This window comes from Oxyura jamaicensis, chromosome 2, assembly GCF_011077185.1.
Source record: "Oxyura jamaicensis isolate SHBP4307 breed ruddy duck chromosome 2, BPBGC_Ojam_1.0, whole genome shotgun sequence".
NCBI lineage: Eukaryota > Metazoa > Chordata > Aves > Anseriformes > Anatidae > Oxyura > Oxyura jamaicensis.
Genome location: NC_048894.1, coordinates 129,597,670 through 129,611,983, shown reverse-complemented (window position 1 = coordinate 129,611,983; position 14,314 = coordinate 129,597,670). Strand labels below are relative to the sequence as shown.

General features: G+C 44.1%; 1 protein-coding gene across 1 annotated transcript in view; it reads left to right on the top strand.

Annotated features, from left to right (window-relative positions):
- Positions 1-14,219: 14,219 nt before the first annotated feature.
- Positions 14,220-14,314, top strand: part of SNX16 (sorting nexin 16) — a 29,856-nt gene continuing 29,761 nt past the window's right edge. The window contains exon 1 of the mRNA XM_035318355.1: positions 14,220-14,267. The gene's annotated coding sequence lies outside the window, so the exon portion shown is untranslated. The remainder of the gene's footprint in view (positions 14,268-14,314) is intronic.

Sequence of the window (14,314 nt, the reverse complement as noted above, 5' to 3'; positions counted from 1 at the left end):
CTACTTTTTATTCTATTATAGTTCTATTATAGTATATTCTGTTTATAGTTACAGTTTTAATTTTTAAATTTATACTTTAAAAATGCACTTAATAATTTACACTTCAAATGCTTTAATTACTTCTCTTCTTTTTCTGTATCTTTTTTAAAAGATTAAAAAAAAATCAATTGCAATTGTCTACCACAGGACTAAGTAGGCCAGGGTCTTTACACTGAAACATCAAGTCCTTAATATTGTATAGTGACAGAGTCAGACCACATCAGACCACTTAGGAATATTTATTCTATTGAAACTAACACCATCAAAATTAAGTTTGCTTTTAAATTATGCGAGTAGTATGCATTTGTGCAGACACAGGTATTCATGACTGGAATGACTAAATTGATTTCTGACAATTTTTAATATTGGTTTTGTTATATCACATACTATACCTCCTTAGAAATATCTGTAATAATTCTAACAGCAAAACTCCATCTGATATTTGCTTGCCTTTCTTATAAGTGCCCTCGTGTTTTCTGCCATCTCACCCTATGGCTGCAGTGCCTGTTGTTTCCATTATATCCAGCCACAGCACTGTTTTCATTCAAAAGTGATCCTAAAGATTGCCTTCCTCCTCAGCACATAAAATATGTTATTCACTCATGCAAGTGTCTAATTCTTCCCCTCCATTTAAAATCACTGAGTTTCTGGGAATGTTGCAATATGCTAATGATCAGTTGTCTTGACGTTTCTAAGGGGAATGACGTTTTAGACATCTATTACTGTCCCTGAAATGCGTGCCCAGAAGCAATTTTATAGTGTTTGGTGAGGGTATAAGTTGTGGCTGTGTCCTACAGGTATGTTTGGACCATCCCACCCTCTGCTTCCCCCCCATACTCTTATATTCATTAGGAAATAAAGCATGTGGCAATTCAAATGGAAATGACAGACATTCCATCTGGTGGGTCCATGTCTGGATGGCAGCAAAACAAGTAGTGCAGAATACATTGTACGATAGACTTGCCTCTCAGTTTCGGTGATTTGGGGGTTTCCTACCACACCACTCAGAGAAATTTGCCACAACTGAGATCATCCAAGGCATTCCCACTAGAGCTCCTCTCTCCTAAGAGTCTTTGTTCTATGTAAACATCCATCATGATAAACACTGCTTGATAATAAAAGATTGTAGGTCAAAGGTCTAAAAAAAGTGGTTGACCTTCATGTGATAACTCTTGCTCTCTTATCAATTTCTGCCTGAAATATTTGTTACCATGACCTGTCTCATCCTGTTCAATATAAAATTACAAATCCATACTGAAAATAATGTTTTTTCTATTTGTCTGCATTTTTTTCGCATACTTCTGGGCTCTGCAAGATAGCAGTAATAATAATTATTAAACAGTAGCCTCTAGCCCTAGTAGAGCTGGCAAATGTTCGTGCTAAATTAACATGTCTATGTGCAATATACTCTTGAATTGCAATTCATATGGTGGGGTTGAAAAAGGAAAAATCTAACAGGCTAAATAAACAGAAAGCAATAGATACAGGGTCCTTCTGAAGGACAGAGATTTTTTATTTTTATTTTTCAAAACCAACCATCAAAATTTTCTGGTGTTTTGTTGCCTTCTTCTTGTTGTTGTTTTTGTTTTTACTATAAGTGAAACAAACATTACGTAATATTCATCTAGCAATAACCAACTACATGTTGCGACTTCACAAGAAAAGGGTAGGAGCACAAGTCTGTCCAACTTCACCTGCAAAGATGCCTCGTATAGCAGTATTTCAAAGCCTACCTCTCACAGGTAAGGAAACACTGTTAGAATTTTGGCTAGCTTGAACACAAGCTTAGCACAATGCAGAAGTTCACTTAAGTGTGGCAGTACAGAAGGCAGCCATCCTGGCACATACTGAAGCACAGGCTGTGCTCATTTCCATATCAATACGCCACATGTTTCTCCAAGACAAAGCTGTTTCACACCAGTGCTGCTACTTGAACTTTGTAAACAAATGAAAAGGTTTCTGTATTATTGTTAAAAACAATGAAACTCACATCCTTTGTTCACGGGATACAGTTAATGTACACTGCCCTTTTTAGTGACTGTGTGCATCAGTGTACTGTGACAGGGACACGTTGTGCCGGGAAGACAAGCATCACTTTAAATTCAGAACACAAGGCTAAGCAAGTAATAATGATGCCTGCCATCCAGATTTAGAAGAAAATTATATTCACTGTATTAGCTTGCTTAGTAAGCCTGTAGCAAACCCTGCGAATGAACAGTAAAGTGGTTTGTCCAAAGTCACACAGGAACTCATGAAACGGGGTTGAGTTCAATTCATGTTTTAGCAAGCCTAAGTTTCTCCTTAGGCCCCACAAATGTATATATATATATATAATATATACATATATACATATATACATATATACATATATTTTTTTTTGAGACCTGTCACAAATCAAAGCTAAAATACATCATGCTATATAAGTTGGTAAGCTGCAGAGCATTATGAGGGAAAACTAAGCCCTTCTGCATAGGAAATACCAAAGGACCAGAAGCTTTGCCCTGTCAAATTACAATTCAGGGTACCACTCTGTCCAAAAGGTTATTACTGGAAAAGAACAATCTCTTCCCTACACATTTCATAGCAAACTGAAAAGGAAAGTGAGTGGATGCTTCAATGACGTAAAACAAAGAACATTTAAAACCACTTCTTCTAGCTAAAAGCAAACTAATCATTTTTAAACTCGAAGCTTCAAGTGCACGTAATTAAGCCACTATTGCACATGAATATGACTCCTCAATCAAAATGCCTGAAATCTCTGCCATAATAATTTTATTCAAATTGAAAAGAAACCACGTAGACTACTATTCAATTAACAATTATTCTTTATTCTCTACTCCCTGGATTTTCCTTACAATTTTCTTCTCTTTTTTACAATGATTACAGGGAGGAAAAAATAAAAAATCCTTATTCAGAAAAAAAGCATCAGAAAGTATGTTCAAAGATTACCTGTCTGCTTGCAACAAGTTGAATTTTACTTCATCACACAACAGAAATGAGAAGAACAAATTGTGCTCCCAAACTCTTTGATCAGTAGGTAGGTGCTTTTATATGCTTTTAAGAAAACAGAAATAGAAACTGCACCTGGTATCTTTTTGTTCCACAGCAACAGCAGGATGACAAGCCCCTACACTCACAGAATCACAGAAGAGTTGAGGCTGTAAGGTTATAAAACTACCAAAGAGTGTCTAAAGGAGGACTACAAAGATGGTGAGAGGAAGATGTATGAGGAGCGGCTGAGGTCCCTTGGTTTGTTCAGCCCAGAGCAGAGCAGGCTGAGGGGAGGCCTCATGGTGGCCTGCAGCTCCCTCACGAGGGGAGCGGAGGGGCAGGCGCTGAGCTCTGCTCTCTGGGGACAGCGACAGGACCTGAGGGAACGGCATGGAGCTGGGACAGGGGAGGGTCAGGCTGGGTGTTCGGGAAAGGTTTTTCACCAAGAGGGTGTCTGGGCACTGGGACAGGCTCCCCAGGGAAGTGGTCACAGCACTGAGCCTGCTCAGTTCAAGAAGTGTTTGGACAACTCTCTCAGACGCATGGCCTGATTTTTGGGTGGTTCTGTGCAGACCCAGGAGTTGGACTCAATGATCCTAGTGGGTATTTTCCAACTCAGAATATTCTATGATTCTATTTTATGATTCTATTCAAGGGACCTTTCAAGACTGTCTAGTCCATTCCCTGCTCAAAGCAAGGTCAGCTAGAGAAGGTTGCTCGGGGCTGCATTCAGTTATGTTTTAAGTACCTTGAACCAGCATACTCTTTGGAAAACATGTTCCAGCGCTGGATCACCTTAACAGTAAAATGCATTTTCTTATGTTCAGATGGAATTTGGTGTTTCAGTCTATGCCCACTAACTCTTGTCCGGACACGGCTGCGAAAAGCGTGGCTCCACCTTCTTTACACTCTCCCATCAAGTACTTGTGCACATGGATAAAACAGAATCAAAGAATCATAAAATGGCTTGGGTTGGAAGGGACTTTAAAGATCATCTAGTTTCAATGCCTCTGCCATGTGCCAGTGCGCTGTCACCCACACGATACAGAAGTGCTTCTGGTGTTCAGAGGGAGCCTCCCGTATTTCAGTTTGTGCCCATTGCCAGGTCATTATTATTGTTTTATTATGTGACTATTTCTTCTTGCCTGAATGGTGGAAGGCAATAGCCATGTCTCAGTGCTAGAACAGCCCTGGTGATGTGGTGGCCATACCCTGTCCGGAATTTTCTTCTTTCATCCCTGCAGGGGTAACTCTGCCTGCTGCTTCCCTATAGTGCCCATATAACAATGTGTGGAGCATGGGAAATAAACAGGATGAGCTTGAGATCTGTGTTCAGTCACAGGGCCATGATCTCGTTGAAATCAGAGACATGGTGGGACAGCTCGCATGACTGGAACACTGTCATGGAGGGCTATGTCCTCTTTAGGAAAGACAGGCTGGGGAAGTGAGGGGATGGGGTTGCCCTTTATGTGAAGGAACAATCAGAGTGTACCCAGCTCCACCTGGGGGAGGGTGAAGGACAAGTGGAGAGCTTGTGGGTGAGAGTTAAAGGGTGGGCTGGTATGGTGGACACTGTTGTGGGGGTGTAATAGAGGTCACCACATCAGGAGGAAGAGGTCAATGAGGCCTTCTACTAGCAGCTGGTAGTAGCCTCAAGATCACGGGCGCTGGTTCTCATGGGGGACTTCAATTATCCAGACATCTGTTGGGTAAGCAATTTGGCCGGGTATGCACAGTCCAAACGGTTCCTACAATGCGTTGAAGACAATTTTCTGATGCAGGTGGTGGAGGAGCTGACGAGGCGGGGGCTGCTCCTGGACCTTGTCCTTACCAACAGGGATAGCCTTGTTAGGGATGTGAAGTCTGGGGGCAGCTTGGGATGCAGCAACCATGAGATGGTAGAGTTCAAGATGGAATTTGGTGGAAAAAGTAAGGCTAAAAGCAGGATTGCTACCCTGGACTTTCGAAGAGCGAACTTTGACCTCTTCTGGGACCTGCTTGGTAGTATCTCATGGGCTAGGTTGCTAGAAGGCAAGGGTGCTTGTGAGAGCTGGGCTACATTTAAGCAGCACTTCTTCCAAGCTCAGGATCGGTGCATCCCTAAGAGTAGGAAATCGGGAAAGGGGGGCAGGAGACCTGCGTGGATGAGCAAGGATCTCTGATAAGATCAAAAGGAAGAGGAAGGTCTATGAAATATGGAAAAAGGGCCTGTCCTCTTGGTAGGAGTCTAGAACTATTGTCCGGGCCTGCAGGGACACGACAAGGAAGGCTAAAGCCCACTTAGAGATGAGGGTTGCGAAAGAGATAAAGAAGAATAAGAAGCTGTTGTTTTTTTTTTTTTTTTAAGTATGTGAACACTGAAAGGAAGACTAGGGATAATGTAGGTCTCTTGCTGAACGACGGGGGTGTCCTGGTAACAGGAGATGCTGAGAAGGCGGAGATGCTGAATGCTTTTTTTACTTCAGTCTTTGCTTCAAGGACTCCCCCCTGGGACTCCTCAACCCTAGCGGGAAGACAAAGGGTCTGGGAAATATAAGGCTCCCCCCTGGTTGACGAGAGAGTGGTTCAGGAGCATCTGAGTGGGCTCAACGCACACAAGTCCATGGGTCCTGATGGGATGCATCCACCTGTGCTAAGGGAGCTGGCGGAGGTGATCGCTGAACCACTCTCTATCATCTTTGAAAGGTCCTGAAGAACAGGAGAGGTGCATGAAGACTGGAGGACAGCCAATGTCACTCCGGTCTTCAAGAAGGGCAAGAAGGACGATCCGGGAAACTACAGGCCAGTCAGTCTCACCTCTGTCCCTGGAAAAGTGTTGGAACAGTTTGTTCTGGATGCCATCTCCAAGCAATTGGAATAGAAGAATGTTATGAGGAGTAGTCAGCATGGATTCACCTAGGGGAAGTCGTGCTCGACCAACCTCGTTGCCTTCTATGATGGCATCACCAGCTGGGTAGATGGGAGGACAGCAGTGGATGTCATCTACCTTGACTTTAGCAAGGCTTTCGATACTTGACAACCTGATAGCAAAGCTGAGAAAGTGTGGGATAGAGTAGTGAACAGTAAGGTGGGTTGAGAACTGGCTGACTGGCCAAGCTCAGAGGGTGGTGATCAGCGGCACAGGGTCTGGCTGGAGACCTGTGTCTGGGGAACCGGTGTTCCCCAGGGGTCAGTGCTGGGTCCAGTCTTGTTCAACATCTTCATGGACAACCTTGATGAGGGAATAGTGTCTGCCCTCAGCAAGTACGCTGATGACACAAAGCTGGGAGGAGTGGCTGACACGCCAGAAGGCTGTGCTGCCATTCAGCGAGACCTGGACCGGATGGAGAGATGGGCAGGAAGAAACCAAATGAGGTTTAATAAGAGCAAGTGTAGAGTTCTGCACCTGGGAAGGAACAACTGGAAGTATCAGTACAGGCTGGGCGACGACCTGCTGAAGAGGAGCTCTGAGGAGAAGGACCTGGGGGTCCTGGTGGACGACAGGTTGACCATGAGCCAGCAGTTTGCCCTGGTGGCCAAGAAGGCCAATGGGATCCTGGCGTGCATTAAAAGGAGCGTGGCCAGCAGGTCAAGGGAGGTGATCCTCCCCCTCTACTCTGCCCTGGTCAGGCCTCACCTGGAGTACTGTGTCCAGTTCTGGGCTCCCCAGTACAAAAAAGACAAGGGATCTCCTGGAAAGAGTGCAGCAAAAGGCCACAAAGATGATACGGGGCCTGGGGCATCTTCCCTATGAGGACAGGCTGAGAGACCTGGGTCTGTTCAGCCTGGAGTAAAGAAGACTGAGAGGGGATCTCATCAGCATGTATAAATACCTGAGGTGTGGGAGACAGAGGGATTTGGCCAACCTCTTTTCAGTGGTTTGTGGGGACAGGACAAGGGGTAATGGCCACAAGATAGAGCACAGGAAGTTCCGCACCAACATGCATAAGAACTTCTTCACAGTGAGGGTGACGGAGCACTGGAACAGGCTGCCCAGGGAGGTTGTGGAGTCTCCTTCTCTGGAGATATTCAAGGTCCATCTGGATGTCTACCTGGGCAACCTGCTCTAAGGAACCTGCTTTGGCGGGGGGGGTGGACCTAATGATCTTTCGAGGTCCCTTCTAACCCCTTCAATTCTGTGATTCTGTGATATCACAGCAGGCAGCCACCAGCTCCTGGCACTACCCCTGGTGATGTAGTGGCCATGTCACAGTGGGCAGAGCATTGGTGGTGGCCCATGTCACAACAGGGTGGGTGGCATGGCTGGCCCAGGAGGGGTGTCTCCTGGCCATCGGGGACACATGAAACAGAGGGACCCGGAGAGGACGTGACCAGACCAGGACCTCCATCATTCAACCAGAGAGTGGTGCAGGACATTACTGGGCTGTGCTTGTCCCATTCATGCTATTCTCTGAGTTGCTTACACAGCTTTTTGCAGCTAGCTTTATTTTTTACTAACATAATCAGTATTATGAGCAAATGTTGTAACCCCTGAGTCTTCTCTTCTCTAGGCTGAACTATCCCAGATCTCTCAGCTTCTCCTCACTGTCAGATGCTCCAAGCCCTTAATCATCATCGTGCCCCTCACTGGACTCTCTCCAGTATGTCTATCTCTCTCTTATACTGGGGAGCCCAGAAGTGGACACTACCCCAAGTGTGGACTCACCAGTACATAGCAGAGGGAAAGGATCACTTCCTTCAACCTGCTGGCAACACTCCTGGCAATAGAGCCCAGGATACTGTTGGGCTTCTTTGCAGCAAGGGAAAAAATTGCTGGCTCTTTTTCAACTTGGTGTCCACCAGAAGCCCCAGGGCATCTTCTGCAAAGTTGCTTCCCAGATGGTTGGTTCCCAGCCTATAGTTTTTGTTTGTTTGTTTGTTTTATTTTGTTTTCCATGGGGTTATGACTCCCCACGAGCAGGACTTTGCATTTCCCTTCATGAGATTCCTGCCAGACCATTTCTCCAGCCTGTTAAGGACCCTCTAAATGGCAACAGAAATACTTGGTATTATCAACCAGTTCTCATAGTTTTATATTGTTTACAAACTTGAAGGTGTACTCTGTACCATCATCATGGACATAACGATGTTAAACAGAATTGGATCCAGTATAAACCCTGGGATACACCAATAGTGTCTGGCATCCAACTTTGTGCCACAGATCATAAGCCTCCAGGCCAAGCTGCTCAGCCAGTTTTCAGTCCACCTTATTGTCCACTTGCTTAGCCCATACTTGATCAGTTTATCTATGACAATGTTACTTGAAGCAGTGTCAAAAGCCATACTTAAGTCAAGAGAAACAACTTCCATTGCTCTGTCCTCACCTACAAAGTAACTTCATCACATCAGGCTCACAGGTTGGTAAGATGATTTTCCCTTCATAAATACATGCCGACTACTCTTGCTCACCTTCATGTCCTTCATGTTGAGAAATGGTTTCCTGGGTTATTTATTTCATCACATTCTCATGTACTAACATTAGGCCTACAGCTCCCCAGATCCACTCTCTTGTCCTTGAAGATATGCATGACATTTTCGTTCTACCATTCCTCAGGAGCCACTCCCAAACCTTTCAAAGACAACTGGGTGTGGCCTTGCAGTGTCATTGGTCTGCACCAGAATATCATTCCTTCTACCTATTGTTAAAAACATCTATTTACCTATTTTGCTCTTTTTCCAGAAGAATAAATCGTTGCCAATATTTTTTTTTTTTAGTTGTCAGTTCTTAGGACAATTTTGTCCAAGCATTAATACAATCATTTCCTGAGATTACAGAATCACAGAATCACAGAATAGTCCAGGCTGGAAGAGACCTCCAGGATCACCTAGTCCAACCTCTGACCTAACGCTAACAAATCATCCACTAAACCATATCCCTAAGCTCTACATCTAAACGTCTTTACCTCCAGGGATGGTGACTCAACCACTCCCCTGGGCAGCCTATTCCAGTGACTAACAACCTGTTCAGTAAAGAAGTTCTTCCTAATATCCAACCTAAACCTCCCCTGGCACAACTTGAGCCCATTCCCCCTCGTCCTGTCACCAGACATGTGGGAGAATAGACCAACCGCCACCTCTCTTCAGCCTCCTTTTAGGTACCTGTAGAGTGCGATAAGGTCACCCTTGAGCCTCCTCTTCTCCAGGCTAAACAGTCCCAGCTCCCTCAGCCGCTCCTCGTAAGACTTGTTCTCCAGACCCTTCACCAGCTTCATAGCCCTTCTCTGGACTCGCTCAAGCACCTCCATGTCCTTCTTGTAGCGAGGGGCCCAAAACTGAACACAGTACTCGAGGTGCGGCCTCACCAGGGCCGAGTACAGGGGCACAATCACTTCCCTAGACCTGCTGGCCACGCTGTTTCTTATGCAAGCCAGGATGCTGCTGGCCTTCTTGGCCGCCTGAGCACACTGCTGGCTCATATTCAGCCGACTGTCAAACAATACTCCCAGGTCCTTCTCTGCCAGGCAGCTTTCTAACCACACATCTCCCAGACTGTAGCTCTGCTTGGGGTTGTTGTGCCCCAGGTGCAGGACCTGGGGCATTACCTCTCTATATTCTTATTTATAAATAATACATCATAATTAGCCATCCGTGATCACAGTGACTTGTGTATGTTAGAGTCAAAACAAGATAAACCCAGCTAGGACAGGGGCTGACAATGCTAATAGTGAGGACAAAGAGGAAGAAGGTAGGAACGCCATGTGCTTTGAGATCTCAATACCTGCCACAGGAAGAAAGTAAATGTTGTACCTCATTATTTAAAAATCCATTTCAAGGTTCTTTCATCTGAAAAAGTGGTCATAATGCCTGTAAGCTTCTCTACCCAGAAACAATCTCTAAGATTGTAGAAACAATCTCTAAGTTTCTACAAGTCAAAGTCGGCCTACCTTCTGATAGTCGGGGATTCCTTAACTCTGTAGATACCACTGCTTCTGCTCTCTTGAGGACTACAGTCTAAGACAGAAGAGCAACAGGCATAACTGTATAGAAAGCAATGTTTAAATCCTCATTGTAGCTCAGTGAATTACCAGAATACACGGCAGCTGAACTATACCCATGAAACTGGTATTCTGGAAAACATTTATTAAGTCACTGTTTTTGTTCTATAAGAAGTCCATTATCAAAGTAACACCCTGAAACCAATTTAGGTGTAAAACTATATCACAACTAAGGTCTATGGCGGGCATCAGAAGATAATATATTGATCTTACCAGATTGATGGCAATCAGTTAGGAGAAAAAGGGGCAATTGGTAGCCCACACTTGAGTGTTTTGGAAAAGGGACAAGTTTGAAATTCAAAAGTTGAGCTAGAACAAAAGTGCTAGAAACCATAAAAGATCTAGAGTGAACAAATAACTGAGCTTAACCCTCAGAGTGATATTTCAAGCTCTGAATGAGGAGTGCAAGCTTCCAGAAGCCCATACTGCATGACAGAGATGCCCCAGCCACAGAGCAGCAAATCACAAATAGTCAGACAAAACCTGCAAAAAGCTAGACAACAACTGAGTTTAAAACCCATCTCTTACCTTTCCCTCAGTCCTTTTTGGCCACTTGACATTTGAAACTGTGTACAACTGAGCTCTCAAATGAGTGTGTATAAATCATCAACTTTTTCAGCCCTTTAAAAGCCAAGGTCCCTCTGAAGAAGTGTTGAAGAAGCATCTCACTAATACAGTAAGTATTCAAAGGCAACACACACACACTCATGTAGTATTTATGAGGTAGATATGTATGTAGATATGTAGTATGTATGAGGTAGATATGTATGTAGATATACATTTGAATGACTTGGCAACTGCTTAAGTATTTCAGCGTTACAACTCAGGATTTGGATGCCCATATGTTATGAGATTCTCCATTTCAATGCTTATGCCTCCTTTCAGAACATCTAGTTGTACTTCTTTAAGGTTATGTAGCTTTGAAACTGGAAGGAATTGCCTTCCAGAAACAATTGCCATTGGGAGAAATACCATTCCTTGTAATGCTGAAGGTTTTACAGCTGAGAAACAAAATTGTCTTCTTTGTCATAAAACAAATATACTTTTAGTCATAGGTTTCACCGTATCCTGAGAGAGAAAGGCACAAATCCCAATAAAACATAATGGGACTGAATGCCTGAATTCTAAAATACAATTGAATCTGAGTGCCTACAATCCAATTTAAATATAAGATTTGCCTAAATCTCGTAATCTCATATAATAATAACATAATATAATAATCTACCCTCAGTGTTTCAAGTGATTGTGAGAGCAGTTGGGATTTTGAAAACATACTGCACTATACCACAGTGTAGCGCAGCAGAAGCTACATTTATTTCAATAACAGATTATCCCAGAGTTACCTATAACATTTTTTTTAAACACCAGAAAGTGGAATTGCTAGACCACTAGTGTTACACAATTTAGCAGTTCCTGCATTTGTTTTCACAGCAGAGAAAGTGCTGGGAAGTTCACAGAGATTGCATAAAGTTATTTTACACTAATGGGCTTTTCTGATTCTGCAACCCCTATCCCCTGTGCAAGGTTAAACTAAGCTAGCTAAGCAGCTAGCATTAGCAAATTCATGTCTTCGGCACAATGGATAAAAATGGCCTAAAAGATTTTGATCGAGCCTATAATAAATCTACTAGTCCTCTGGAGAACCAACTAACCAATGGATGGAGGCAGAACATGAGTGGAATCTGGTACCAACATGTGCAGAAAAAAAACTCCGAGGCAGTCCAGCCAATACTGTCCAGTCTCCTAGACTTTTAGTAACTCGTTTTGCAGTCATCTCAACTCAATAAGGTGAAATGCACGGTATTGCCACAGGGTGGCTCAGTCCAACCTGCCATGAAACCACAGGTTTTGTGCTAACAGAAGCAAATGAAGCAAAGCTTTACACACTGCTCCAGCCAGCGCATACAGGGAAGAAGTACTACGGAAAAAAAAAAAAAAAAAAAAAAAAAAAAAAAAGAGTAGGAAAGAAACAGACCGCATTTTAATTCACCTTAATCCCGCATAGCTTCTCCTACCCTAGTGAAGAAGCAGTCATCCCTGATGACTCTGTGGGTGAATAGTGTCTTGTGATGTGAAGGCACTGAGCCCACATTCCTCAGCAGCCAGAAATTCCACTGACTTCCGTTGAATTTCCAAATGACCGAAGAAATGAGGCCTCACTCCTTCCTCCTATACCTGCTCACTGTAATGAAAGATACTCTGTCCTGTTCAAAGAATCTGGGATAGGACTCTTCCTGATAGACACTGTCATAACGAAAACTGTCTTCAGTATTGTTTTGGGGGCTGTTAAAAATATAATGTTAAACTGTACAATAAATATGTCACAAGCTGCTAGGATAGATGACTGTCTAACAGACTGAAAAAGATGCATAACTATCAAATGTTGGCAGAGATTTATTTTTTTTATTTTTTATTTTTACATAGCTTGCAACAGGTAGCAAACTTTAAATATTTACAGTAAAAAAAAAAAATAAACTGAACTATGATAATTTTCAGATATGATTGACTACTATAGAAAAAAGTGTTTAAAAAAAGTGTTCTGAGCAAATAGAAGTTCAAATTCTCTTGTTTCTAGCAGTTTTTCTCTTCCACCTCTATATGCTAGAGGACATCTGTATCTTGACTGAGACAAAGTGAAATGTTGAGCATATCAGGTTCAGCAGTGTGATTTTCAAAATGCAATTGATTAAATCTCCTCAGACATTATATAACACATTTCAAAAAGTCAGAGTATTACCCCTGTTGAGTACTACATATTTGAAACAGACTTGGGAATTTAAACAGATAATTAGATCCAAAAATGTTCCTTGTGCCATGGCTTTTGTACCAGTCCTTGACAAATGCTTTTCAACTCTATTAATTCTACTCAGGATGAATACAAGCTACCCTGCCAAATCCTGGGAAATTAGTTGAAAAGAAGAACATCAATTAAAAAATAAATAAATAAATAAATAAAAATGTTCAAAATAAATTATAAAACAGTCCAATGCATTGTTGAAACAATGACACAAAAGCAAACAAACAAAAAATAAAATAATAGTAATAATTAAAAAATCCCTATGACTTTAGCAATATAATCCCAGCAGAAGCAGCATTACACTCCAGTGGTGACAGTAGCTCCCAGACTAGTATATATTGACGGGGTAATGCAACAGGACATTACTGTTTGTGGTCACTGATCATCGCACTGGCCAGGTTGTAAGGTACCAGGCATGTTATAATCAAGCAGATCAGCTGTGCTGGGTTTGAACACGAGGGTGAATATTTTCTGTTCCAGCAGCTAACAGCGCCCACAGCTGTGAGCAGGGGGAGATGTCTGACAGCAGTCACTGCTAGTGTGCTAGCAGGCTGCTGACACGCAGAAATCCCAAATATCCAAATACCTTCCAGATAAAGGACTGAAGGGCAGGGTGTAGGGGAATAAAAATAAAGGCAACTCCAGAAAAATCGGCACATGGCAACTTCAAGATGAATACTCAACAGAGGGACTTTCTTGGAAACTGTGTGTACTGTGTTTGTATGGTGTATCAACGCATGGTGTATAAATACAAGGTGTATGCAGATAATGCAGTTGCGGACACAGACTGAGCTGCTTTCACTTTCTCCACAATATCACGTTCCTCATTATGCGCACACGTCTCTGAGATACTGCACGGCTGGTTTATTTCCCACATTTTCAGGAAAAAATTGTTTCCCCCTGCAGAGAACACACTCGTCGCCTTTATCCGTGAGATTTAACACGGAACCCCTGTACCACAGCTGTTAGGCAGTCGCGCCAGAATATATCGCGACATAGCAGTGATCCGCGGCGCTGTGGCGCGACATGACGTTAAAGCTTAATGACGTTAAAGCGACATGACGGTAAAACCACGCCGGTTGCGGGGCACGCCTCCGCGGGGCCAGGCTCGCCCTGCCGGGGTCCCGCAGCCCCCTGCCCGCCCTCGGGGCAGCGCTGCGGTGAGGGCCGCGCACAAGGCCCGCAGCCCTCCCCCCCTTCCGCCCGTTCCCTCTAGAACTACAATCCCCATCACGCCACGCGCCGCCTACAGCTCCCGAAATGCCGCGCGGCAAGCCACCGCCGTGAGCCGCCCGGTGCTACCTTGGCGGGGCATGACGGGACTTGTAGTCCGCGTGCCGCCCCGCCCGCTCCTTCTTCCTCCTCCAAAGCTCAGGTACCGAGCCGCGAACCCGCCTCCGCGGCGGGCGGGGCGGGGCCGAGCCGGGCCGGGCCGGGCCGAGCGGGGCGGCGGCGGCGGCGAACGGGTGAACGGAACGGCAGGAACGCAGCCGGAGATCCGAACAGTACACGC